Source organism: Scyliorhinus canicula, chromosome 15, assembly GCF_902713615.1.
Source record: "Scyliorhinus canicula chromosome 15, sScyCan1.1, whole genome shotgun sequence".
Lineage (NCBI taxonomy): Eukaryota > Metazoa > Chordata > Chondrichthyes > Carcharhiniformes > Scyliorhinidae > Scyliorhinus > Scyliorhinus canicula.
The window spans coordinates 125,954,873-125,982,453 of NC_052160.1; the positions used below are offsets into that span (position 1 = coordinate 125,954,873).

The following is a 27,581-nucleotide window of genomic DNA, read 5'->3' on the forward strand; positions in this document are numbered from 1 at the left end:
GTTCCCTTGTCCCTTTGCAAAATAGCAATTGACTTTTGCAGAGAAATGATTGAAGACACAGCACCCACTTTTCCACATACATGATGAGGTCTGCACCCTCGACAGCTCTCTGTTTTGTTTTGCTGTGAGGCAGTTTTTGTGTGTGGGGGAAGGGGGGGGGGGGGGGGAGAGAGCTAACACTTGTTGTCGAATTCCTGGACTAAGAAATAAAACGGGCGAGGGTGAGATCAGAGCTGCGAGCGACTCTCGCTTGGTTATCAGAGAGGGGCGGCAGCTTGTGTATGGGCAGTGCACCCCCCCTCCCCCCCTCACCACCACATCCACCACCCCCTCCCACCCAACCACCCCCCTCCCACCCAACCATCCCATTCACAAAGTGGGCAGAAGTCAGTGAATAAATTAGCGACATCGGAAACTTCGGGATGGAGGTCGAGATTGATTGATCTTTCCCATGACAGGGGCTGCAACTTTCTCCAATGGCATAGTTTTTTTTTTAATCGAACGCTTCGTTGTTGGCTAAGCCTCAGCAAGGTTAGCAAAGTTCTAACAATAGGAGGGGGGGGGGGTGAAAACGAAGCTGTTAAATCTTGAAGACAAGATTAGAGGAGAGGGAACAACAATTTAGCAACGAGAGCGAGTGAGAGTGTGTGTGGGAGAGTTAGAAAAATGGAGGAGAAAAGACGACCGGCGAGCAGCGAGTGAAATATATTTGGGAAGAGAGATGGTGAATGAGAGAGAGAGAGGGGGGTAGGAAAAGATTGAGACACAAAGAGGCACAAGAAAGGGATGAACAGGCACCTAAAGAGGACGATGTATCCACCTGCCCTGAGATTGAATACAGACAGAATCAATAACATCTGGAGCGATTTTAAAGTTAGAGGAAATTGTGCAATAAAAGACAGGACTTTTATTGGGAAAGATGCACATTCTTTCAGAGGACGAAAATCCTTAGCTTCTTAAAATTCTTTTAACCCTTTTGTTGTTTTGTTCTGGGTCAGAATCTTTTTTTTCCCCCACTGGGGAGGGATACTAGCTGATTTCACATTTATCCTTGCAGCCTAGTGATGTATTCCTCATGTCTTCATTATTGCCATTCATTTTTTTCTGGGCCTTTTTCATCATGCCGCTGTTACCTTGCCATACTTTTAAGTCTGAGCCTTTTCGACAAATTGTCTCCCCCCCCCCCCCCCCCCCCCCAAAAATGAGTGGAGGAGGCAGGGAGCCGAGGATCAGGCCAGAGTTGGTTGAACGCGGACTCCACCAGTCCCACGTCGGTCACAGGCTGATCCACAAGTTGACATCGATTCGGATCACCTCGGCCCAAATCGCCCAGCGATTCACAAGACCAAAACTTTTCAATTCTCATTTCACTGCCCCCCGCCCGCCCCGATAAGAACACCGGCCTTAGTGGATCAGGTTTATTTTTAAATGCTCAGCATGTTTAAAACTGAAGTGAAAAATAACTGCGGGGTAATCTTTATGTCAGAAACGTTCACAAGCTCTCATGCTAAATAATTTGTCGAGGTCGCGCGTGGAACTAGACATTTATCTGTATGGGACTATCTCTCTTTATAAAGCAACATGAAGAGCTGTATTTTCAGACTTCTTCGCAGACTTTTTTCCATTTTGTAACATTAGACGAAATTTTATAAATAGAAATAAAATATTGTCCCACAGTGCGTAATATAATTAAAGTGAGGTTGGTAATGGGGACCCGATTAATCTTCTAATTTCATGTTTCTTTCTGACCGTTAAATTGACTGAATAAAGCAGCATTCAAAACGTGTGCGGTTTTAATGCCTTGTGCAACAACTAATAAAATAATTGGAACAATTAAAAACTAGCTCCCCCCCCCCCCCCCCAATGCGGAGCAGTTATGGTGAGGTGAATAATGTGTCTGTTTTTCTTACAGACTTTCAATGATTTGGACACTGGCCAGCAAATTGCAGGGTCCAGTTTCCACACACAGACAGCTATTGAAACACCGATTGGGTGCTGCACTTAAACACGTGAAACTTCGCTAAGTGACCTTTAGAAGCATTTGATTGATCTCGGAATCTGCTCATTGTCGGCCACACGCTTCGCAGAGGCGTTTTCCCACTTTCCCCAGATCCGCCAGGAGAATTTCCTCCCCCCCCCCCCCCCCCCCCCCCACATACTCCAGATTCGTCCATCAATTTCCTCCCATCCATAACTCTTTGAACGTGTCCACCTTCCCGCGGTAAAGGCAACACAGCACCCAGTCTCACTGGGAGCTGATTGGCAGTTAACTTTATACTGGGATGAAAATTGATTCATTTCCATATGTTTGTTTCCTGATAACCGCATTTTAAAAAATGCCAGCGAGGTGTACTATTTTATTGCGTGACTTGGGGCATAGAAGTGACTGAGTGAAATCAGATCAGCGTTCTGCAATGTGAAGTTTGAGGAGCCTTAACCTCATGAAGCCTAGTGCCCCCCCCCCCCCCCCCCTTGTCTCCCATCCTCATCCTTCTGCTCAAGTCCACGGGGTAACTTTTTTTTTGCCTTCACTCGCTGCTGGTAATCTCAGAGTGGAGCGTTCAGCCTTGACCGAACCCGCCTGATTTTCATTCCATTGGGTTTGGGGCGGTGATAATCCAGGCGGGTTTCACGACTGGCGTGAGATCCGTCAGTTTCACGGTGGTGCCGCCATAAATTTGCCCGCTGTCTGTTCTTGCTGGTTACAAGGCTGTCGGTTTTTTTTTGTCCCAATTGCCATTTTTCATGTGTGGATTTAAACACGGAACCCTGCTTTCATATTGGTCCACGGGGAACCTGAGTGATCACACTTGCTACTCCAAATGCCAGTCTCAATTCTCAGTCCGTTAGGAGCTCCCCCACCCCCAAACACCCATCACCAGCCCAGCAAAGCTCCTCAGCAACGGAATGAAATCTCCCAGCTCCTGCTTCACAGGGGGGCAGATGCGGGAACCTTTCCCAGCCTTGCCCAGGCCGCCCATGGTTAGTGCGGGGCCTGTCAGCAAGGGTAATGGGCAGATAGAAATGTTCCAAAAAAGATGTTCACAGCCAAAGCAAAAAAGATGTTCACAGCCAAAGCAAAAAGGGAAAATGCTGAGCTTGTGGAGAGAGGGTTTGAGAATGGGCTGGAGTTTTCGGGGCAGCAGGATAGCTGTGCACTGTGTGAGGGGAAGAGACACACACTGAGAAAATGATGGGGTGAGGTGTATAAGGGGGGAAAAAAGCGATTTATTCAACTTCACAAATGCATAAGATAGTGGCTAACATAGACAGGTGGTCACTCAGAAATCCAGCACATCAAACCTTTGTGGACTGGATACAAATAGCAGCTTCTAATTCGTGCCTTAGTAATCACACCCAGGATATTGGGGTTGCGATTGTGAAATATTTCCATTGCAGCCGCTGGTGTAACAATCAAATATCTCGGCTCCTTACTCCCTTCCAGCCCCCCCCCCCCCCCCCCACTCAGTCCGGCAGCAGAGGGAGATGTATTTCACAGTATTCTGGAATGCTAATTATCAGTGAGGCACAACACTACCTGTCCTTCCTTGCCACACTTCTGTATTTGGGCGTCTCCAGCATCGTCCCTTTCCCGGAGGTCGAGTGAGGCACAATTCCCCACCCCGCCTGTCCATAACCCTGGATATTATTCAGCGCACCACCAGTTTCTGGGTCATCGCCGCCTCTGATCCACTCGGATTCTTTCTCAACGTTGTGTTTGAATGATTGAAAGGTGAGTTGGGGGCTTGGTGCTTTTTATTCTTTGGAAACGTGGACCGAGGAGTGTTTTTGCTGTTGTTGTTACCGAGTTTAATTCAGGCGGCGGTATAACTCTGGTCTTCCCAATGCACGTTCTGTCCTCCAGCATTGCAGTACAGCTCCTGTCCTTGAACCACAGCAACGGTGTCAGGTTGGGAGAAAATGGAAAATAACAATTTCTCTGTTTGGAAACGGCCCTTTTAGACCTTTTCCACCCTGAACCGCTTTCTACATCCCTCACTCGAGTCCACAGATTTAAACCTCCCAAAGTTGGGAATTTCGTCTGGGCGCACTAAAACTGGGCTCAATGTCACTAGAATTCAAACAGAATTCCTTGCAAAATACCGCAGATCCTGGAAATCAGAATTTTTTATTTTTAAAAAATCAACCGAAAGTGCTGGAAATATTCAGCAGGCCGGGCAGGGTCTGTGGAAAGAGGAACAGAGTTAACGTTTCAGCTGGGTGTTCTGATATAAGGTCGTGGAGCTGAAAAAGTTAACTGTGTTTCTCTCCGCCAACGCTGCCGGACCCTGCTGAATGTTTCCAGCACTCTGTTTCTCCCACCCGCATTATTGTGAGCCTCCACATTCAGCGGCATCGGGACCGCGCACACAGTACAATTAGGGGGAGGACAAGAGACAGTCAGGAAAGGGGAAGTTGAAGGGTCAGGAAATGGACGGCCAGTTCAGGGGGCTCAGTGAGTGAGCAAATTGTGAGATCAGATAAGGTTCCTCCTTCTCGACAGCAAGAAATCATCAGGAGAAGGGTTAAACTGAACAGTAGCGACTGCTGTGTTGTAAGGGGGGGGGGGGGGGGGGGTTGAAAGAGGGGGGTTGAAAGAGGGGGGAGTGTTGTGAGGGAGGTTTGAAAGAGGGGGGAGTGTTGAAAGTGGGGGTTGAAAGAGGGGGGAGTGTTGAAAGTGGGGGTTGAAAGAGGGGGGAGTGTTGAAAGTGGGGGTTGAAAGATGGGGGAGTGTTGTAAGGGGGGTTGAAAGAGAGGGGGTTGAAAAGGGGGAGGGAGTGTTGTAAGGGGGGGTTGAAAGAGGGGGGGTTTGAAAGAGGGGGGGTTCGTAGATGGCGCTCAGGGACTAAACCTACTATTTAAGAATGGGATAAATACAGACCCACTCCCCCAAAACACTCACTTCATTGTCAACGTATTTTTTTATTGTAGATAATTCAATTTAGAAGCAAAACCAGCAAGAATTTGGAGAGAGTGTTTGGAGATGTGTAATTCACCCCTCCGGAGTGAAAAAGTCCCCACATTTCAGGCTCCTATCTTGTCCCGAACTCTTGCAGGGGCTGCACGCTCCCCTTGCTATAATGTGTCTTGAGGAAGAGGACGAGTGGGATTTCAGATGTGGGGGTCTTCAGGAATCCTTATTGTACAGTGTGCTGCAGTCAGGGGGGGGGGGGGGGGGCTGGGTGGGAGTCGAATAAAAACCCTGAGTCTCTCAACTGTCTATTGGAACCTGGGGTAAATGCTGCCTTGTCCTCTCACTGCAGTGTACTAACACTATAATTACTTGCTCAGAAACACTGGCTGTTTTTTTTTAATTCCTTTATTGCAGGGCTGATACGGCTTGTTCTCATTTGGCATGTCTTTTGAATAGATTTTTTTTTTATAAAAAAAAATTGCTAATTGCATTCAGACGGAGCGCAGTTCCCAGTCGCGGGTTGACAGGTCCTTTTGCAACAATGCTTATATGCTGCACAGAAACTCTTTATTGTGTTGACTTGACGAAGGGATTATAGTCCCTTGACGTTATTAGAGGGAGGGGGACACGAAACACTATAATTACATTTGCCCAAAGTATCACCATCCTAACTGGATATTTTATAAAGTGACTTCAAAAAAAAATTAAACCGTTCAAATCACAATTCGTCAGAAAGAAATGGATCATTTTCACCTTGCGTTTTATTCGCTCAGACTATTAAAAAGGGGCACTTTGACAAATAATAACATGTTTCTTTTTTTTAAATGACTTATTTTTGGTGTCATTTTATTTTAAAGTTGCATTTTGGTCGCATACTATTACCGAATTTGCATCTTATTATCGAATTTGCATCATATTAATGAATTAGCATTTGATTACCTTGATTCCCTGTTATTCTACTCCCCGGTCCCAAGGCCAGGTTTGTGGAGAGCAGGATACTGGGTTAATTTGAAAGTTCTGGGTGGTGGGTTTGAAGTTGGTCACCGTTTTTATTTTATTTTTATCTCGAAGTCAAACCCTCCCGCACCCCCGCCCCGAAGATCATCTTTTGTTAAGTACGCCAATCCAGACGCTAGCCGATTGAAGTTTCACCTGAAGAGTGTAAATGTGTAAATGCAGCGCCTGTTGTAGGGCAGAGTCAGACAGAGCGGAGAGGCCTGTGCTGGCTGGAGCAGCACAACAACCCAACCCTTGGGGAGCATCAGTTCAGCGGCGAATACTCACTTCCAAAGTCAGAAGCTTGGTGGGTTGCAGGAGACTCCAGCACGAGAGGTGTCATTTCAATGAGAGTGCTGAGGGGGTGTAGCATTGTCAGCCGTGCTGCTTTTCAAATGCAGCATTATAGTGAGTTTAGTCTGCCCCTTTAGGGTGGGTGTAAAAGATCCCAAGGGGCACACTGTTTCCAGATAAAGCAGAGAATTCGGCCTGGGCTCCTCAACAATATTTATCCCTCGCCCCAACTTCACCAAAATGGATTATCCAATTATTGCCACCTTGCTGTTTGTGGCATCTTGCTGTGCACCAACTGGCTGCTAAATTGAGGGCAGCACGGTAGCATAGTGGTTAGCACAGTTGCTTCACAGCTCCAGGGTCCTAGGTTCGATTCCCGGCTTGGGTCACCGTCTGTGCGGAGTCTGCACGTTCTCCCCGTGTCTGATTGGGTTTCCTCCGGGTGCTCCGGTTTCCTCCCACAGTCCAAAGATGTGCAGGTTAGGTGGACTGGCCACGATAAATTGTCGTTAGTGTCCAAAAGGTGGGGTGGGCTCACTGGGTTACGGGAATAGGGTGGAGGTGTGGGCTTGTGTAGGGGGCTCTTTCCAAGGGCCAGTACAGACTCGATGGGCCGAATGGCCTCGTTCGGCACTGTAAATTCTGTGATTACAGCAGTGGCTACACTTCAAAATCATCGAATTGCGTGTAAAATGCATTTTAAAGTTGTGAAAGGTATTATATCTTCCCAAACAGCCCCTGGATTGAGGGGGTTGGGTGGCAATGGGGGTTAGATTTAGAACGAGCCAAATATCAGCCAGGTCCCGAAATCTAAAAACAACTCCAGTTCTGGTAAGTACAGAATTTGGCTCAGATACGAAACCCTTCACGGTGCAATACCACTGTACCGGTTCACACAAGACTCAGACCTTGGGATGGATGTTAGGGAATGGCAGAACACACATAGACCTGTACACCTCACACACAACAGTGCCCAAAAGGATTAGTAGGACAGGCTCAGAACAATGAGGATGCAAACGTCTTTAAAGTCTTTCATAGAATCATAGATTTTGCAGTGCAGAAGGAGGCCATTCGGCCCATTGGGTCTGCACCGGCTCTTGGAAAGAGCACCCTACCCAAGCCCACACCTCCACCCTATCCCCATAACCCAGTAACCCCACCCGACACTAAGGGCAATTTTGGACACCAAGGGCAATTTAGCATGGCCAGTCCACGTAACCTGCAGATCTTTAGACTGTGGGAGGAAACCGGAGCACCCGGAGGAAACCCACGCACACACAGGGAGAACGTGCAGACTCTGCACAGACAGTGACCCAAGCCGCGAATCGAATCTGGGACCCTGGAGCTGTGAACAATTGTGCTAACCACTATGCTACCATGCTGCCCGATATTTAATAACGTTTGAGGACAATCATTTATGATGTTTGATATGTTTACTCTTTGATGTCACTGGGCCGCATTCAGAGTCAACATCCTTTGGTTTTAGAGATCAAAAAGTCTAAACGTTTACAGTGCAGAAGTGGTCCATTTGGCCCATTGGGACTGTACTGGTGCTTTCCTGAATCAATTGAAAACTAATCCCACTGCCCAGATTCTTCCCTTGGCCTGGTATTTGTCTCCTTTTTTCTCTTCGGTTGTACGACACTCTCTGGGGTATAGAATTCCATGTTTCAGCAAGCCTTTGTATAAGAAAATGTCACCTAACCTCTCTGTTCATTCTCTGTCATTGACCCATGCCACAGCCCCCCAAAAAGGTGAACTACTTTTTTTCTCCATTTGCTCTGTCAAAACCCCATCAGAATTAAAAACAAAATCACTTAAATCTACTCTTACCCATCTCTGTTCATTGGGAACATTCTTGTTAGCCCAAGTCTCTCTTCATGGGCTGCATCTCAGTGCCAGGGACCTGGATTTGATTCTGACCTCTGATGACTGTGTGGAGTTTGCACATTCGCCTCATGTCTGTGGGTTGTCTCCAGGTGCTCCGGTTTCCTCCCACAAAGATGTGTAGGTTAGGTGGATTGGCCATACTAAATTGTCCTTTAGTGTCCAACGGTTAGGTGGGGTTATGGAGGTAGGGAAGGGGAGTGGGCCCAGGCAGGGCACTCTTTTGGAGGGTCAGTGCAGACTCCATGGGCTGAATGGCCTCTTTCTGCACCATAGGGATTCTGTGATCACTAGAGCTTCCCATCCCTGACATTATCCTGGTCAATCTAGACTGTCTTGATAGCTCAATGCATTTAAGCAGAATATTGATAGGGGAGAGGAATATAAACACCAGCATTAACCAATTGCGCTGAATACCCCGTTTCTGTGCTATAAAACTGATATCGTTTCTTACTTTGATTTGGCTCAAATTGATAATTTCCTACTTTCCGGTTCAAGTCTACGATGTATTTAGGAAAGCCAAAATTCAGTTGGCCTTTCTACAATTTTATCAACCTTGCACCTGAACTTTCAGGGATTGATGTAACTGAATGCCTATGTTTTTTTTCTGGTCCTCTACACTCTTCAGTGTCTTTTCATTGCATGTTTCTTGCTTTTTCTCCCACAAATGTATCACATCATACTTTTCTGCCCCATCTGCCCATTCGTTTTGTCTATATTTGTCTTTCCGAGCTCTTTCACAGTTTCCTTCCCTATTTCTCTGCCTTCTGTGTTCCCTGTAACCAAGGCCCAGCAATCTTTCATCGTCACATTTTCCTGTCATCCATGTGGACAAGTTCATACGTCTACACAGGAGAAGTTGAAATTTGGCCAGGCTGAAGGAGCAGAATATAAAATAGCCTGAGTGTCAGTCATGGTGCTGTTTGTAATGCTCCTGCCTGTGAGTTGCAAAGCTCTGGCTTCCAGTCCCCATTCAGAACCTGAGCACAGAAATCGAGACTGATGCTCTCGTGCAGCATTGGGGGAGTGCTGCACTGATAGAGGGGGGGGGGGGGGTTTCAGGGGAGATATTAAATTGATCGACCTGCTTGGGTGAAAGTGACGATTTCATGACGTTGTTTTGAAGAAAAGCAAGGGATGGCCAGGCCAACATTTATCCCTCAACTAAGATCACAAAAACTGATTATCTGACCTGTGCCACCATGTGGGGGAAATGTCTGTGTGCAAATTGGCTGCTGTTTTCCCCTACATTACGACATTGACTTAACTTCAATGCATTTCATTGACTACAAAATGCTTATGGAATGTCTTAGGAATTAATGTCTTTCTTTTCATTTACTGTTTGAAGCAACCCCTTCTCTCTGAACAATCAAACCAGAAATAAAATGATAAAAATATACAAACTGAAATGTGTCATCTTTCACTTCCCCTTTTTCCTAAATAACCAAACTGTCTTGAGAGTATTAACACTGAGTAAAGCAAGGTAAAATGTCTCAGGAACGCTGTTCTGGCTTGTTGCAGCCAATGAACAACCTTGATGTGTAGCCACAGATATAATGGAGCTCCCACCAGCAGCAATATGATAATGTCCATATCATCTATTTTTGTGACTTTGCTTCAGGGCTTAATATTGGCGTGGACACTGGGGCGCCCTGCCTACTCTTCGCTGACGTAGTGCCAGGACAATTTTTATATCCATTTGATAGGTCGGAGAAAGGGTGACATGTTGGCACAGTGGTTAGCGCTGCTGCCTCGCAGTGCAAAGGACCCGGGTTTGATTCTGACCTCGGGCCACCATCTGTGTGGAGTTTGCACATTCTTCCCGTGTCTGCATGGGTTTCCTCCGTGTGCTCCGGTTGCCTCCCACAGTCCAAAGATGTGCAAGTTAGGTGGTTTGGAAATGCTAAATTGTCCCTAGGTGGGGTTACAGGGATAGGGTGGGGGATTGGGCCTAGGTTAGTCGACTCTTTCAGGGGATTGGTGCAGACTCAATAGGCTGAATGACCTCCTTCTGCACTGCAGGGACTCTATGGGATTCGATGATTTAACATTTCATCCAAATGATCTGACTGTGCAGCATCCCCTCAATGCTGCAGTGGGAATGTCAACCTGGACTTTGCGCTCCAGTCTCTGGAATGGGGCTCGAGTGAGCAACATCTCTGACTCACAAAGGTGAGAGTTCATTTATCAGACCCATGGCTAGCACTGGTGAATTGAAAAAGTATTGATTAGTAATGGTCGACCATAAGGCGGCACGTGGTGTAGTGGTTAGCACTGCTGCCTATGGCGCTGAGGATCCAGCCCTGGGTCATTGTCCGTGTGGAGTTTGCACATTCTCCCTGTGTCTGCGTGGGTTTCACCCCCACAACACAAAGATGTGCAGGTTAAGTGGATTGGCCACGCTAAATTGCCCCTTAATTGGAAAAAAAAATAATTGCGTACTCTAAATTTAAAAAAAAGAAAAAAAAGTAGTGGTCGGCTATGGTCAGCATATAACAATATTGAGGATTGTAGGATTGTGTGTGATGTGTCAGACTGAGGAATGGGATTCACACATTTTGGGGTCTGTGAAAAGGTGAGTAAAGTTAATATGAGTATTTATTGAACATAATAAGAATGCTAGGAGCAGGAGAGTGAATAGGACAGCTAAACTTGGAGCATAAATAAAAAATTACAACGTACTCATTCAATGTCAGGTTATAAAAATATGTGTTTCGACTGACATAAATATTGGGAAATTAAGGTGCTAACTTAATTAGAAATAGGTGAGATTTTGTTTCAAGTGTATATTTCTCAGGGCAGCATGGTGGCGCAGTGGTTAGCACTGCTGCCTTACGGCACCAAGGTGCCAGGTTCAATCCCAGCTCTGGGTCACTGTCTGTGTGGAGTTTGCACATTTTCCCCATCTGGGTCTCACCTCCACACTCAAAAGATGTGCAGGGTAGGTGGATTGACCACGCTGAATTGCCCGTTAATGAAAAAAATGAATTGGGTACTCTAAAATTCTATATTTCTCTATACTGAATTTGCGACAATGGGTTTGAAGATGTAATTGATTTCTTTGAATTCTACATTTGCTACTCCTTTCAAATGAACGCATTAGTTTTACATAACCATAAACAATGTTTACCAAACTTCTACCCAGTCAGGATGCCTGTACATTTCTCTATTGTCAATTTCAGTTTCAGTTTCCTGGCTCATGGTGAGTTCAATAAGGGTGGTGCGGGGGTGGGAGGTGGGGGGGGGGGGGGGGGGGGGGGGGAAGCAGACAGCTTTGTGAGGAGAGAGATCATCCAGTGTTTCTCAAGCTGTTAACATTCATCATGCAGATAGGCTTAGCTGTGATGTCCATGGTGCCTGTACTTACACTGGCTGCAACAATGCAAGGGCTTGATCGTAGAAAGATGTCCATAATTTGAAACAAAATTGGCAGTACCACTTTGTAGAAGGAACCAGGGCAGTGGATGTGGGAATTAAACAATGCTGTTGGCCAGCCATTTGGTCGTACAGAATCTGAGTATTTCTGAAAAGGGAGACAGGTTGCTGAAGTTATTCATCTTGCACTCACCAAGACAAATACAAGAATGGCAAATTTCAAATGATCAGCACACTCTAACTGTAGGAGAAAAGTGTGCTGATTGGTCAGCATGTCAACTCTGATTGGCTGAGGTGTTGCCATAGAGAAGCGACGGGGAACTAACTATAGCCTTCCCAAACGCCTGGGTAATTTATAAAAGGGAGCAAGGCTTGAACATATTCCTTTTGTTTGTCCCTGCATATGAATGTCTGTTGTTTCTAACAAGTGTAAATGAATCACGTTACAAGGTCAACTTATTATCTTAGGTTGGTTGTTAGTGTAGCTATTATTACACTCAGGACTGTTCAGCAAGTATTGCCCAATTGCAGAATCACATCTAACAGTTAACGCTTTGGGTTTTACAAGCATGGGCTGTTTGAGTACAGTGTGTACTTTGCTGGTTACAAATGACCGAAGGAACATGCCATTTGATTTGATCAGCCAATCACTGGGATATATCCCCTACATACCTGGCAATGCACCAACACTGAAATTCATAGATGGTGTTGATCAATTGTGTGGTCGGCAGAACAGCTTTTTGGACATACGGCCAGCGTCTTGTTTACAGTAAATACCATTTGTGTAGTTACTGCATAGTGGCGACGTGAAACAGCTCACTTAACCTGTTCAAATTTTGGAGAAACTTTGCTTTTTCAGGGTAATTTGAGTCATACCTTTCAGATACTTTTCAGATACAAAAGCAGCAATCTTTAGCCTATTTACGATGTTGCGTGGTACAACGAACGATAATCTGATCAAGATAGTCACTGTCCAACAGGCTTCAATTCTGCATCAAACGTGCAAGGTGAGCAAATGGATAGGGTTCTGCCTCAGATATTGCTGATGAGGCTAATCTTCTAGTGAGTGGAGCTATACAAGTTTCAATGTGTAAATTGACTGGTGAAGGTAGACAGTAGTGAAGAGCCGATTAGCAGATTTCTCAACCAGCATATCGAGGAAAGGGAGTGCATTAGACGACACCATCTTAAAAGTTTATTTAAGCACAGGATGGAACACATTAAGTTGTATAAAGGAATCCTTACACATGGCTGCAGTTTGAATGATCACAAAATATATTATCTAGATATTGGAAATATGCATGGGGTGGGAGATTAGGGTTAATTCCATCAAAAATGCGTTTTGTATGGAAACCGATGAAAATATCGGCATACACTGAGAGGAAATCCCATGGTTAAACTATCTATTTGAGTACATGTGGTGTCATTCAAACTGAACTCAATTGCATGAGTGGCTAAGTCCAATGAGTACAGATTCAGAAAATGGTGACCCATCTATATTTCCAGAATACAGCGGCGCAACGCAAATATCAATGGCTTCCTTGGACACGAGGATCGCTGTCAGACTTCCCTTTCCAGTAGTAGGTGTATTCCCCTGTTTGTTCTTTCAGCTGCCCCTCCCAGGAAGGTGGGTCTCACTGAGGGCAGCAATTCCAATTTGGAGTCTTAAAAGCTCACACAATATGGTTGTAGTTCTTCTTAGTAGATAGTCACTCTTAAGATTATCCATGAGCGATTTAACATTCAGGTTACAAAATTTAAGGTTTCCATTCTTTGACCATAAAGATGGTGATCTCGCAGGGTGTCGTTTCCCAGCCAGGAGAAAGTGGACATTTTTAGGTCACCTTTTCCTGCCCCCTCCCATTGGGCATGAACAGAGGGTATCCTGATGTCGACTGTCCAAAGGTAGGTCTGTCCCAACACAAGTGCCCAAAGATCTTCATGGATCTGTCATCTGTGTGAAGATTTCTTGGCTCAGGACTCCCAGGTTCACAAAATTCACCATCACCACAGCATTTGGCAACGGACTCTAATAGAAGCCTGCACATGACTTGGTTTAATGTGGGGACTTTGGGCTGCTGTCATTGTCTGCATGATGGTTTGGTGGTCACATGTCAAACCATGCTGCCGGGGACTGCTGCTGCCTTCCTGGCTGGTGTGACAAACATTCGTCCTTGCAGTTTTGCTGTTCAGAACTTCCTCAACTACATCTTGACCAGCAGCACCCCCCCCCCCCCCAACCTTGCTGTCTTGGATGGTTGTAGAGGCAAGGAACCCCTGTCGGATTTGCTCAAGAAATTGTCAGAGGTGGCGATCCATGGAGGAGCGATTCTACATAGAAACTACCAAAAGCCCTCAATTAAATCCGAGCCTGTAACTTGTTCTTGGGGGGAATAGTTTGCTCTACATAGACTGATCTGAACCTGCCAGTCCAGATGCAGCATGTTCTGCCAATAGTTTTCATAATTAAATACCAGGATGCTAAAGTCACTTTTTGGGCTGATGCCGTAAACATACACTCAGTGCATTGGCGACTGGTCCTGTTTTGCACTCCATCTTTATTTAGTGCAGCCCTGCCCTGCCCAGTTTGTTTGGAAAATGAAACAGCCCATTCTCCCAGAGGGAATGAACTCTTTAACACATTAGTCACAAAATTCTGAGGAAGACAAATAATCTGGATCAACATTACAACTTGTCAGAGTCCTGACAATGAGTTATTAAATATGACATGTTTACAAACCACACAAAACATCGGACCTTTCCTCTAATATTGATAATCATTGAATGCTTCGTGAACCATTATAGGGGGGCAATTAACATTGCTGTGGGTCTGGAGTCACATATAGACCAGGCCTGGTGTGCATGGCAGATCTCCTTCCCTAAAGGATATTGGTGAACCAAATGCGGTTGTTTAATTGTCACCATTACTGAATTGCAATTGTCCGGTAGCCATGGACGGATTGGAACTCATGTCATACAATCATAGAATTTACAGTGCAGAAGGAGGCTATTTGGCCCATCGTGTCTGCACTGGCCCTTGGAAAGAGCACCCCACCAAACCCCACACCTCCACCCCTGTGGGACTGTGGGAGGAAACCGGAGCACCCAGAGGAAACCCACGCTGACATGGGGAGAACGTGCAAACTCCACACAGACAGTGACTCAAACCAGGAATCGAACCTGGAACCCTGGAGCTGTGAAGCGACTGTGCTAACCACTATGCTACTGTGCCGCCATTGTTGCTGGATCAGATGCTCAGGCCACTGGACCACAAGTGCAGGAACATAGCCACGGTGCTGTATGGATTACTATATTATTCCATTGGCCTGATATTTCCCAGTAGTGATGGTGATTTGTACTGAGGCAGCTGTCACACACTCTTCCCTTCAATGGACAGACTGAGGAGTAGATTCAACGAGAATCTAGGTATCATTAGCTCTGCATGACGTGAAGCTGTGACATGAGGGGAACAGAGCAGGAGTTGAAAATCAGGATCAATAAAACCCAAACAAACACAACAGATGAACTATTTTAAATAAATAATTAATGTTGACTAATTTTTGGCAATGTGATTATCAGTATTACTTGCCATTTTTCTAAATGGATCTCGTATGCCAATTCTCATCGAGGTGCAGATGACATTGTAAGGATAGAAACATTTTATGTGCCATGAACAATGTAGTACGGTGCTGTTAAGGTACAACTATGGTTATTGTGACCCGTTTATCAAATAATAATATTTTATTATTGTCACAAGGGGGTTTACATTAACACTGCAATGAAGTTATTGTGAAAATCCCCTAGTCGCCAAATTCCGGCGCCTGTTCGGGTACACTGAGGGAGAATTCAGAATGTCAAATGCACCTAACAGTACGTCTTTCGGGGCTTGTGGGAGAAACCGGAGCACCCGGAGGAAATCCACGCAGACACCGGGAGAACATGCAGACTCCGCACAGACAGTGACCTAAGCGGGAATCGAACCCGGGGCCCTGGTGTTGTGAAGCAACAGTGCTAACCATTGTGCTACTGCGTTGCCCATGTCACCAGGTTGAACTGCTGTAGTTTGAGGTGAATCAGAAACTGTGCTTATTGACACTCTAAGGTTGGCAGAGGCCACTTTCTGTTAGAGTGAAACTTGTCCAAAGATTAGAAATAGCTGGTTTATGTTGTGTTTCTGTTTAGGTGTCACAGATATTTGCATGGGTTGACTGGTAGAATTTGGCAAACTTGCCTGCAAACCTGTTTTATGGTCTGGTGTCCCCCACCATGCCACTGTGTTCAAGGTGGATCACACCATGTGGAAATATCAGGAAGTAGAAGACAATTCAAATTGGACTAGAGAAGAAAAATTGGGAGCTAGTAGTGCTGGAGGAAAGAGTAAGTAAGGGCTCAGGGATCAATAACAATTTGAAGTGGGCAGTTGTGGGATTTGAATGTGTGGGTCAATACAATCACTAAATCTTTATTACAATATAAACAAGAACTGAACTTTGTTTTGCAATTCAGAAGTATAAACGGAGGATCAGCAAAGGGGAGTAAATCACTATTTTTATAAAGTCTGAGTTAGGCTCTCTGAAGTTAAAAGATTAAGTTGAAAACCTGAAATATGCAGCTTCTAAAATTGATCTTTCAGTTAATTTTGAAATAATTTTGAACTCTAATATAATTGTATTGCAAAATATTATATATAATTGACAATACAGACAAAGTTACAATACAGAAACAGGGCGGTCAGCCCAACAGATCTGTCGGTGTTTATGTCCCACCCAAGCCCCCTTCCAGTCTCCTTCTTCTAACCTTATCAACATTTCATTCTAATCTTTTTGCCCCATGCGTTGATCATGTTTCCCTTAAACGGGTCTATATTGTTACTCTCGACCGCTTCTTGTAGTGGCAAGTTCTATATTCTCACCACTGTCTGGGTACAGAAGTTTCTCCTAAATTCCCTATTGGATTTAATAGTGCCCCTCTCATCTTGCCTGCAAGCAGAAACATATTATCCACAGCTACCCATCCAAACCTTTCCATAATTTTAAAGACTTCTATCAGGTCAACCCTCAGTTTTCTTTCTCCTCAAGAAGAAAAGCCCCAAATTTCTCAATCTTTCCATTGATGATTAACTCCTCAGTTCTGGTATAATTCTAGAAAATCTATGTTACACTTCCCCAGTGTCCATATATCTTTTTGATAATATGGGGACCAGAAATGTGTGCAGTAACTCCAAGTGTGGTCTGAACAAGGTTCAATACAGGTTTGACGTAACTTCTCTGGTTTTCAATATTGTCGGTCTAAAAATGATCCTCAGGGCATTGTTTGTTTTTAATGGCCTTGCATGATTACTGTTACTGATTTGCCTATCTGTCGTCCCAAATCTTTCTGTTCCTCTACCTCATTTAGGCTCTTACTTTTCAAGGCGGTTGCAGCCTCTTTCTTCTTTCTATCAAAATGGAACAGCTCACATTTACCTATTTTGAAGTTCATTTGCAAGTTTACCAATATTTGTCTGCATTGCTGCAAACGTTCCCTGTGACAACTACACCCCCATTATTGGTGTAATCTGCTTTAGTGCAAAGGCGGCCACCATTTGAGAAAAAGATTTTCTGTAATGATAAATTGTATTTCAGCTTCTCAGTATGCACAAAAGAAAGTTCTCCCTTTATCCACATTAGGTAAGCTTTATCCCAATGTTAAAATTGTACAGTACGTAGTAATAGATTCAATGTGAGATCATAGCTGAAAACAAAGCTCTCAAAGTTATTACTCAGTCTTGATTTTGCATCATTTAGAAAAAAAAACATAGGAATGTCCCAAAAGGATATAAGATTTGCACATTTCCAGTAAATCCGAGTGATACTGGGATACCTCATACACCACATATACTCAGGCTGAAGCAACTTGAAACTTGCAGGCATGTCTGTTACTGGTAACTCCCTTCAGTGACCCACCAGCTGCTCAAGTGGCAACTGGGACCGGGCAGTAATTGCCAACGAGGCCCACATCCCGAGATTGAAAAAATAAAGCTGGTTCATTGCTTGACAACTGAGGAAAATGTCAATAGTTTCAAGAGACTAAGATCTCTTATGTAAAATTATAAATACAAATCTTCAAATATATCGGAGTTAATTGCACAGTTGAACCTAACTGTTCTCCTGTTAATTGTATATTAATTATATTTAATTGCAAGTGGGGGGCATTAACTAGGGATTCATTTGTGCCCTGATAAATAGGCACAGGCTGAAGCTTCAGTGGTTGGATGAGGAGGTAAATGCTTGTAGTATGTGACTTTGTAAATAAATGCTTATAAAACCTTGTGAAGATTGGCTTCAATTCTATCCTTCACCTTCCTGGAATATAACATGATTGTGAAATATATTTCTATCTCAAGTGAGAAACTTTATTTCCAATCCTAGATACATGAATCAGTGAGAATAGAAAAATGTAGATTACAGGATATATATTCTGTTTTTTTTAGGAAACGGGTTGAGCTTCTGCTTTTCTAAACTTTTGTCATCTTTGATGGGAGAAGGGCAGCACGGTGGCACAGTGGTTAGCATCGCTGCCTACGGCGCTGAGGACCCGGGTTTGAATCCCGGCCCTGGGTCACTGTCCGTGTGGAGTTTGCACATTCTCCCCGTGTCTGCGTGGGTTTCACCCCCACAACCCAAAGATGTGCAGGATAGGTAGATTGAACACTCTAAATTGCCCCTTAATTGGAAAAAATAATTGGGTACTCTAAATTTATAAAAAAAAAAAAAAAAAATCTTTGATGGGAGAGAAATTATCAGCTTCTCAGACTCAGCAAAGGAGCTACTTGTCTTGTGAGCGTGACTCTGGGATTGTCTACAGAACCTTCAACCTGTACTCTCTTTGAGTGAGCTGGACGGTTGAGATGGAAATTACCCTGTTGTCCATAAGCTCAGACCTGGTGCTGAATTAGAAATGTGACATCGGAGGGTATTGGAGGAAAGTGCAATGCCTCTTTAGCCTCTGGTTTGCAATCCCGTTATAAATTTTAAATATAGATCATAGATCGTTTGTGAGAGTCATGGGTAGACTTTGAGCTGTCTCAATTCTAACATAATCCCCACTCCTCTCATGATTCAGAATTTGCCCACAATGAGATGGAAAGGCCGGAAGGCCTAGGGTTCCAGGTCTGATGTGCTGGGTTTCCTGCTAGTATTCACAGGCAAGAGTAGGAATTTGCTCCATGCACTAATGAAGGGAGCTGGCCAGGACCCCACTGATTGCAACATGCCATGCTCAATAGCACATGGGAGGTAAATCCACTCTGCATCTGGCTTCTGTTTTTTAAATAATATTTTATTAAGGTATTTGAAATTTTTTAGAACAGTAACAAAAACAATGACATCGACATGGTAAAATAAACATCCCCCCCCTCCAGCCCAATCTTCACACACCTCAACTATACAACAACAATCCAACACCCCCCCCCCCCCCCCCCCCCCAACCGTGGACATTGTCTTAGCAAAACCCTGCCAAAACCCTCTAAGCTTTGGGCATGCCCAAAACATGTGGGCATGATTTTCTGGGCGTCCCGCGCACCTCGCACACCTATCCTCTACCCTGAAAATCCTGCTCATCCGAGCCGCTGTCATGTGTGCCCGGTGGACTACCTTAAATTGTATCAGGCTAAGCCTGGCACACGATGAGGAGGCATTAACCATGCTTAGAGCATCCGCCCATAGACCCGCCTCTATCTTTCCTCCTAGCTCGTCCTCCCACTTGCCCTTAAGCTCCTCGACCAGCGTTTCCTCCGCCTCTGAAAGCTCCTGGTAAATATCCAATAACTTCTCCTCTCCCACCCAGGTACTGGAAACTACTCTATCCTGTATCCCCCGTGGCGGCAGCAGCGGAAAGGCCGGCACCTGTTTTCTCAGGATGTCGCGCACCTGCAAATACCTAAAACCATTCCCTGCTGGCAATTTAAATTTATCCTCCAAAGCTTTCAAGCTGGGAAAGCTCCCATCTATAAATGGATCCCCCATCCTTCTAATTCCTGCCCTCTGCCAAATCTTGAACCCGCCATCTAGCCTACCCGGTACAAACCTGTGGTTATTATAAATCGGGGTCAAAACCGATGCTTCCTCCACTCTCTTGTATCTCCTCCACTGCCCCAGATCCTCAGAGCCGCCACTACCACCGAACTTGTGGAGTATCGGGCCAGTGAGAACGGCAGAGGTGCCATTACCAATGCTCCCAGACTGCTGTCTTTACATGACGCCGCCTCCATCCGCTCCCATGTTGACCCCTCCCCCACTACTCACTTCCTGATCATGGCTATATTAGCCGCCCAGTAGTAATTGCAGAAGTTCAGCAGCACCAACCCACCAGCAACACTTTCTTCACTCGCGGGGTTTTACTTGCCCACGCAAAGCCCAAAATAATCTTATTCACCTGCTTGAAAAAGGCCTTGGGGATGAAGATGGGGAGGCACTGAAAGACAAACAGAAATCTGGGGAGGACCCTCATTTTCACGGTCTGTACCCTCTCCGCCAGTGATAGCGGGAGCATGTCCCATCTCTTAAAGTCCCCTTCCATTTGTTCTACCAACCGGGATAGGTTTAACTTGTGTCGCACCTCCCATTTCCGGGCCACCTGGATTCCCAGGTATCGAAAGCTCTTCCCTACCATTCTAAGCGGCAGCTCTCCCAGTCTCTTCTCCTGCCCTCTTGCCAAAATCTGGCTTCTAACCAGACAAGTGCCTCTAATAGAATTAAATGAAAATACTGTTGATGTTCGAAATCTGAAATAAAACTAGGAAATGCTGGAAACACTCAACAGGTCTGGCAGCATCTGCTTCGTGTCTAATATTGGGCTCGAAACGTTAACTCTTAGAACATAGAACAGTACAGCACAGAACAGGCCCTTCGGCCCTCAATGTTGTGCCGAGCCATGATCACCCTACTCAAACCCACGTAACCACCCTATATCCGTAACCCAACAACCCCCCCTTAACCTTACTTTTATTAGGACACTACGGGCAATTTAGCATGGCCAATCCACCTAACCCGCACATCTTTGGACTGTGGGAGGAAACCGGAGCACCCGGAGGAAACCCACGCACACAGGGGGAGGACGTGCAGACTCCACACAGACAGTGACCCAGCCGGGAATCGAACCTGGGACCCTGGAGCTGTGAAGCATTTATGCTAACCACCATGCTACCCTGCTGCCCCCTCTTGTTTCTCTATCTCGTCCCTTACAGAACATGATTCTCTCCCACTGCAGGGGAGAAGGGGAAACAGATTAGGGTCAGGGTTAGGATTAAGGTTAGTGTTGGTATGGCAAGGTGTTTACAAAGGGTATTGATCATTCCACTAGGTTACATCAAGCTTGTCTGTGATGCCCTCTGCAGTGGATTAGCCTGCTACCTCCGATCTGACTTGAAAGATAGCTTGCCTAAAGTTTGTTTTGGCAACTTCTAGGCAAGCTGCTATAAAGTAGGCTGACACTCCAGTGAAGTAATGAGGGAGTGCTGCACTGTCATAGGTGCTTTTTGTTCCAGACGAGATGCTGAAATGAGGCTCTGACTGCCCATTTATAAGATATTTCACATTTACTCCTTGGCAGAAGAACAGGGTTCTCTGGATTGCATTGGATCCAATAGTTATCCCGTAGTTACCAGCTTTACAAACCTGGTCACTATCAAAGCACAGTGTGAGACATTGCTAAGTGTGCACATTGCAACAATAAGGACACTTCGAATGTACTTCATTGGCTCGTGGATACATTGGAATGTTCTGAGGTTGTGAAGGGAGCTCGAGGAAAGCAAGTTCCAGGCATGAAGAAATTTGGAAATTTGAAATGAAAACACAAAATGCTGGAAATATACAGCAATCTGGAAGCTAAGCTTCAGGAGACACTTTAATACTTGCATCAGCAAACTCTCTGATGGGAAGATTATGTTAAATTTAAATTTAAATGTTGACAGACCTGTTGTGTCTTTCCAGTACGTTCTGTAACGATTTAAAACTGTTCTCATTGGTTGTATGGAGGTAGGAAATTGAGTTTTACCACATTCAGTGTGAACTGCATCCCTGTAATTATCCATTAACCACTACACCCTTTCACTACAATGAGACACACAGTTAAACAGATTCAATTCATTCTCAGGGTGCTCGCCAAACAGATGATGTCCCACTTGTATTTTAGTTTAGAGTTATCGGTTTAATATGCAGAGGAAGTGATTCCTGTCTCTCCTCACAGTGTATGGATGCATGCAGCAAGCAACTGGTCCAACAGAATTTTCCGATGGGAACAATGCAGTCAGGAGCGAGCACTGATCCTGTTCAAAACTATTCCTGGTACATTTTTGTTTCCCCCCCTTCCTTCTTTCCTGCCCAATTCGGAACCTCGCTGATCCATGTTTCCATGGACACCTGTTTGTCTCCTTGCGCCGTGTTAATCGCGTTGTTTCTCTTGTGGAGATTGAGTCAGCAATATGTTGAAGATGCATTTGGCAAAGGAAAGCGAGCAGGAACCTGGGCTGATTGACCTTCGCGACCCACAACAACGAGTTGCCTTTATGATGCAGTGAAAGGTGTTAAGGAGTCTCACAGCAGTACTATCAAGCAACCACAGAAAGATGTTAGGATAGGAGGCAGATTTACAGAGGGAGAGGTAGATCCAGGTATGTTGAGGACCATAATTGCCTCCCTCCACTCCCCTGTTGCCCTACTGGGATGCACTAGCTGGGCAGTAAAGTGGGCAATAGACTGTAGAGTTCATTACCAAACCAGGCTGTATATTTATTCCGAGACTCGCAGAGTAATCTGGCTGTTGTTTACAAAGTATTAACAGTAAATGATTTTGTTAACATTCTGTTAATGTCACAGCCTCCAGCCCAGAAATGAGGGAGCTGAGGTCAGTAACTGTAAGAACACTTATGGGCCCACCTCACTGCACAAGTTAGCAGACAGTTTCAACAGTGAGATCGCTGTTGCTGTTTAAACCGATCACCGATATGAAAGGGGCTGATTGAGAGGAATTACTTTATGGCTGATAATATGGCGGAACTGGATTAACAGCAGTGGAGATTCATTAACCCAGGGCAACTGGAGAATCATACTTTAGTCATGTGTCTGCTCATTTAACACCTTCGACAAACTTCGTGATATCTCACCACCAATGAGCGTGACACCAGAAATGGTCAAACCCCGAGCAGGCAAAGTAGCCGGCAGAATGGTGGAGTTGGAAAAGTTTGAACATTGATTTAATTGAAAGGTGTTTTAATCTTTCTCTGTACCATTGGGAGAGATGCAATAGTCAACTGGGTTTAATTGCAGATTCACAAGACATCAAAACGAAAGATGTAGCTCAGCCCACGCAGTGTGTTTGTTGATGGTGTCAGTCAGACTCATACCTGTTGCAAACACTTTCTCTCGGGAGGTAGTGGCAGGGATGAAGATTTCCTGGCAGGCATTTCCCCATGTTTAACTCATTGTAGCTTGGTGCTGTCTTGCTATTCCCTGCCCTGGGGACTGTTCTTAGCCCCTTATTCATGGATGAATTTCACATCAGAACGTCCAAAATGTTTTTTTTAAATACAAAAACAGCACCCTGAGACACTGCAAATTAATGGGAACAGAGATTTAAACTTGTGGTTTATGCGAAAGTGCGGAGCGTTTAACTAAACACAAAGCAGATGCCAAACTCTTGCACCAAGCTGCAGAGCAATAAAGGAGAGAATTCTGACAGAATAATAACATCTTGCTTTGCAGATAAACATGTAACAACGTTAAAAAAAAACATGGAACAAAATCCCCGCACGATTTCTCACTTCATACCATTGAAATGAGGTAGGAGTAATCAGTAACGCCATGAAGTTTAAAGTTCCTGACACAGTGATGTTGCAAAAAGGATTAAGGGCCAAGTCCTTTTGAAGTTTTTTTTAAAATCTTGCTGGACTGTTTTGGGTTTTCTCCACTCGCAGAAAGAACACATTTAGTCAAAACTCGAGCTGTGTTCCAGTGCTTTGATCTCCGATTCTGTTTCTTCCCGAGTGTCACCTCGATTCAAAGCGGCAGGGTCTGGGTGGAGAGTCCTCCTTCGCCGGGGCTGCTGCTAGTGCAGGCGGCATAAATAAAACTAACGGTTAGTGAAAAGTGGGGGGGGGGGGGGGGGGGGGGGGGCTCGGGGAGATCAAGAAGGTTCGGGAGCCGGGCTGCAGATTCAGGCAACAGCAAGAAAACAAAAACAACGTGTTGGGATTTCTATTTGTTTGTTACTGCTTTTGCTTTTGTTTTCACACAGAATAAGAGCTTCAGATTTCCATCCACCCTCAGAACGGTTGATCCCCCACGCCTCCCTTTTCCAAATTCTGGCCTCTTGTGCACTTCTGATCTTCCCTGTCCCACCATCGGTGTCCCAAAGCCCTGGCATCCCCATCCCTAAACATCTGTCTCTCGTCCCCTTCCTTGAAACCATCCTCTTCTGACCAAGTTTGCAGTCACCTGTTCGAATAGCCCCGTGTGCTGCTCGGTGTCAGTGGGTGTATTTTATCTGTTAACCCTCCTGTCGAGTCCCTTGGGGTGTTTTGACTCTGTTAAAGGCGCTACATGAATGCAGTGCGTTGTTGTTTAATTCACACGACCTGCCTAATCTACCAGCCTTTCCACTGGGGCATCAAGTTGCGACTTCCATGATTTCTCTGACTCTTTGCCGCCAATCCTCGATCTGGAAGTTTATCCCACATGTTGGTCGTTCTTCGCGTGGGAGAACTGTTTCCTGATATCATTCCTAAAACAAGTGAGCCCCTCTGCTCCTTGATTCAACCCAGCGTTCTAGATTTACCTTTTCAATCCCATTAATTACTTCTTGTTAACCTTTAGCAATGTTCGAGTTGCCTTAATAGACCATGTAGAGAAATTCACACGCTGGAAAGGGACAATATCAAAATCTATCCAAGGGGTGAAGTTGGCGAGAAAATGATCAGTGTTTGAATAATTAGGAGAGGGAACGAAAATTGAGAGCTACAGTGAGTCTCACCCCAGGACGTGTGCACTTGCGAGATTAAATATAAGTTAAGCAAAAAAAAATGAAGTACTTTAATTTAAAGTTTTTATTGTCAGAAAATTGAAAGAAAAGTGGCTTTGGATTTTAACAGAATAACAGAAACGTTAGAACGTTCTGGAAAGTAATTAGATCATTTCCCCAGTGTGAGGAAGTTTAAAAGGTTTGTTATATCTGTAATGAGTTGAAAGCTTCTATGATTTTTTGTCGTCATTTTATGAAGTGTTCTTTTAAAAGAAGAATTTTTTTAACTGTATGGAATTAATATTTTAAAAACCGACAATGGATGAAATAGAGTGCTTCTCGAGCTTGCATCTAATTAGCTCCAAACAGTGGAAGTAGTTGGAATTATTCAGAGATTTTAATTCATTTTTTTTATTTTATTTTACCAGTGTTAAAGGGTTTTATGCTACACTATCTCTAAATGCCAAGTAACAGAGAAAGATTCTTAATCGCAGTTAAGTTACAATGATTTCCAACTAGATTTAATTAACTGATAAGACAGGGGCTCCAATTAATTTTTCAAGGACATTTGCGTCTGATTAAGAAAGGACCTTTTTTTAAAAAAAAATGTGTTTTTATCCTCCTCCGTGTAAGGTGTTCGCATAGACTGGAGAAATAGAGAAATATGGGAGCTTTAAAAAATCATTAGAATAATTTTATTTAAAAATTCTAAATACTTGATATGATATTTCAGCTGATTTTAATTAGGTTTTTAAATTGGCAATGTTCAAATCCTTCCTAACCCACTAGTTATATTCAGGATCTTACATTGTGTGTTAAATTGAAAAAAGGGAAATCAGAAATCTCAGGATTTTTTTTTCCTTTTGATGTTTTAACCCTCATGAGATTGTGAGCGTTTCTATATTTTCTGCCTGATTCTCGCTATTCCGTTTTTATTATTCATTCTCGGGATGTGTGTGTTGCTGGCTTAGTGTCCATCCCGATTTACCCTGAGAAAGAGCTACTGCAAACCGATTCCGGATGGGGTTTAAAAATCTATCACTTTATTGCATTCAATATGTCGGATCTCCTTCCAGAGGAGGGCATTAATGAACCAGTTGGATTTCAACAAATCCCAATGATTTTAAAGGTTTCTCGTATTGGTGCCCATCTTTTATTTCCACATTTCTAAAACCGAGTTCGAACTACAGACAGTGGGGCTTTAAACTCACCTCCTCTTGATTATCACGCGAGCAGCATAACCCACGACACTACCCGCACATTCATCCCAGCAAATCTTTTGATCACCACTCCTGCTACCCCCCACCCTCACGTCCCATCTTCTTCACAGTCACATACACGCATATTGGGTGTGACTGGCATTCAAAGTGTGGTTCTCTCTCGGACGCCCTCCAAGAAGGCCATGGTGAGGAATTGTGCATGGGGCCTTTTGAACGTGCAGGGAAGCAGTTTAGCTGCAGTTGCCACCCGACCTGCTCCCCCACCCCCACCACCACCCGTCACAGGCACATGGGAAGGATTTACAGGTTGATAGTCAACTGCTTGGCTTGGCCCTGGGTTGAGACAGAACCCGGGGATTCTGGCTCAAGAGGGCAGGGTCACCACCCAAGCCATTGTGATTGGACAGCATCCGATCACTTCAAAATGTCTCATGGCACTGGATTGCTTTCGATCCCTCGGAGGTGGCTGCCATCGTGCAGGAACAGCACCCCACAACGGAGATGAATGGCCATTTTTACCTGTTGTTTTTGATTACATCGCTTGAGGGAGGAACATTAAGTATTGGAAGGATTCCATTCAGGGGAATGGCGTTAGAACGAAGATTGCTGTGGCCCGGGTGGTGTTGGCATTTTTGTTTTTGGTTTTGTTTCATTTCATTGTGGGAGGAGACCGGAGAGAAGGTAGTCAGTAATAAATCCAATCCTGAAGCGAGGAACAACCTCTTCACCCAGAGTAATGGGGAAGAGGGAAATTTGCTCCCCTTGTTGGTCGAGGTGATTAGCACTGGAGGGAAAAATTAAGGATATTTTGCTGAAGAGGACTCTCTGACAGAGGGCTCCTCTGAAGTATTAACACTGGCATGGATCTATTGCGATAAGTGGCTGTTCTTGGCTGTAGATTCGACGTAGGTCTGTGAAAACTGGTCCATGGGAGACACAGGAAAAGACAAAGTAGAGTTTAAGAGGGACAGGGACTACAGCGGTTGAAAAAGAAACCTTCTGAAGGGCAATTAGGAATGGGCAATAAATGCTGGCATCGCTGGTTAGGCCAGCATTTATTGCCCATTCCTAATTGCCCTTCAGAAGGTTTCTTCTTCAACCCCTGTCGTCTCTGTCCCTCTTAAACGCTACTTTACAAACATGCATACTGCTCTCCTCCCAATGTGAAGGTTTTGGTCCCAGGCACCACAATGCTGCAATCGCTTCATGTGGTTTTTGATTTGATTTGATTTACTATTGTCACATGTATTAGTATACAGTGAAAAGTATTGTTTCTTGCATGCTGTACAAACAATGCGTACCGTACATAGGGAAGGAAGGAGAGACTGCAGAATATAATGTTACAGTTATAGCAAGGTGTAGAGAAAAGACCAACTTAATACGAGGTAGGTCCATTCAAAAGTATGATGGCAGAAGGGACGAAGCTGTTCTTGAGTCGGTTGGTACGTGACCTCAAACTTTGGTATATTTTACCTGACGGAAGGAGGTGGAAGAGAGTATGTCCGGGGTGCATGGGGTCCTTAATTATGCTGGCTGCCTTTCTGAGGCAGTGGTAATTATAGATAGAGTCAATGGATGGGAGGCTGGTTTGCGTGATGGACTGGGCCACATTCACAATCTTTTATAGTTTCCTGTGGTCTTGGGCAGAGCAGGCTCCATACCAAGCTGTGATACAACCAGAAAGAATGCTTTCTATGGTGCCTCTGTAAAGTTGGTGAGGGTCCCAGCTGACATGCCAAATTTCCTTAGTCATTTGAGAAAGTAGTCATTGGTGGGCTTTCTTAACTATAGTGTCGGCATGGGGGGACCAGGACAGGCTGTTGGTGATCTGTACACCTAAAAACTTGAAGCTCTCGACCCTTTCTACTTTGTTCCCATTGATGTAGACAGGGCATATT

The 27,581-nt window shown here is 44.7% G+C and overlaps 1 protein-coding gene across 4 annotated transcripts in view; it reads left to right on the plus strand.

The window, feature by feature from the left end:
* Positions 1-27,581, plus strand: part of foxp4 (forkhead box P4) — a 483,722-nt gene that overhangs the window by 58,182 nt on the left and 397,959 nt on the right. The window contains exon 1 of one of the 4 annotated variants that reach the window (XM_038819851.1): positions 3,537-3,733. The exons of the other annotated variants lie outside the window; for them this stretch is intronic. The gene's annotated coding sequence lies outside the window, so the exon portion shown is untranslated. Of the gene's footprint in view, positions 1-3,536; positions 3,734-27,581 lie in introns of those variants that run through there. 4 annotated transcript variants of the gene reach the window in all.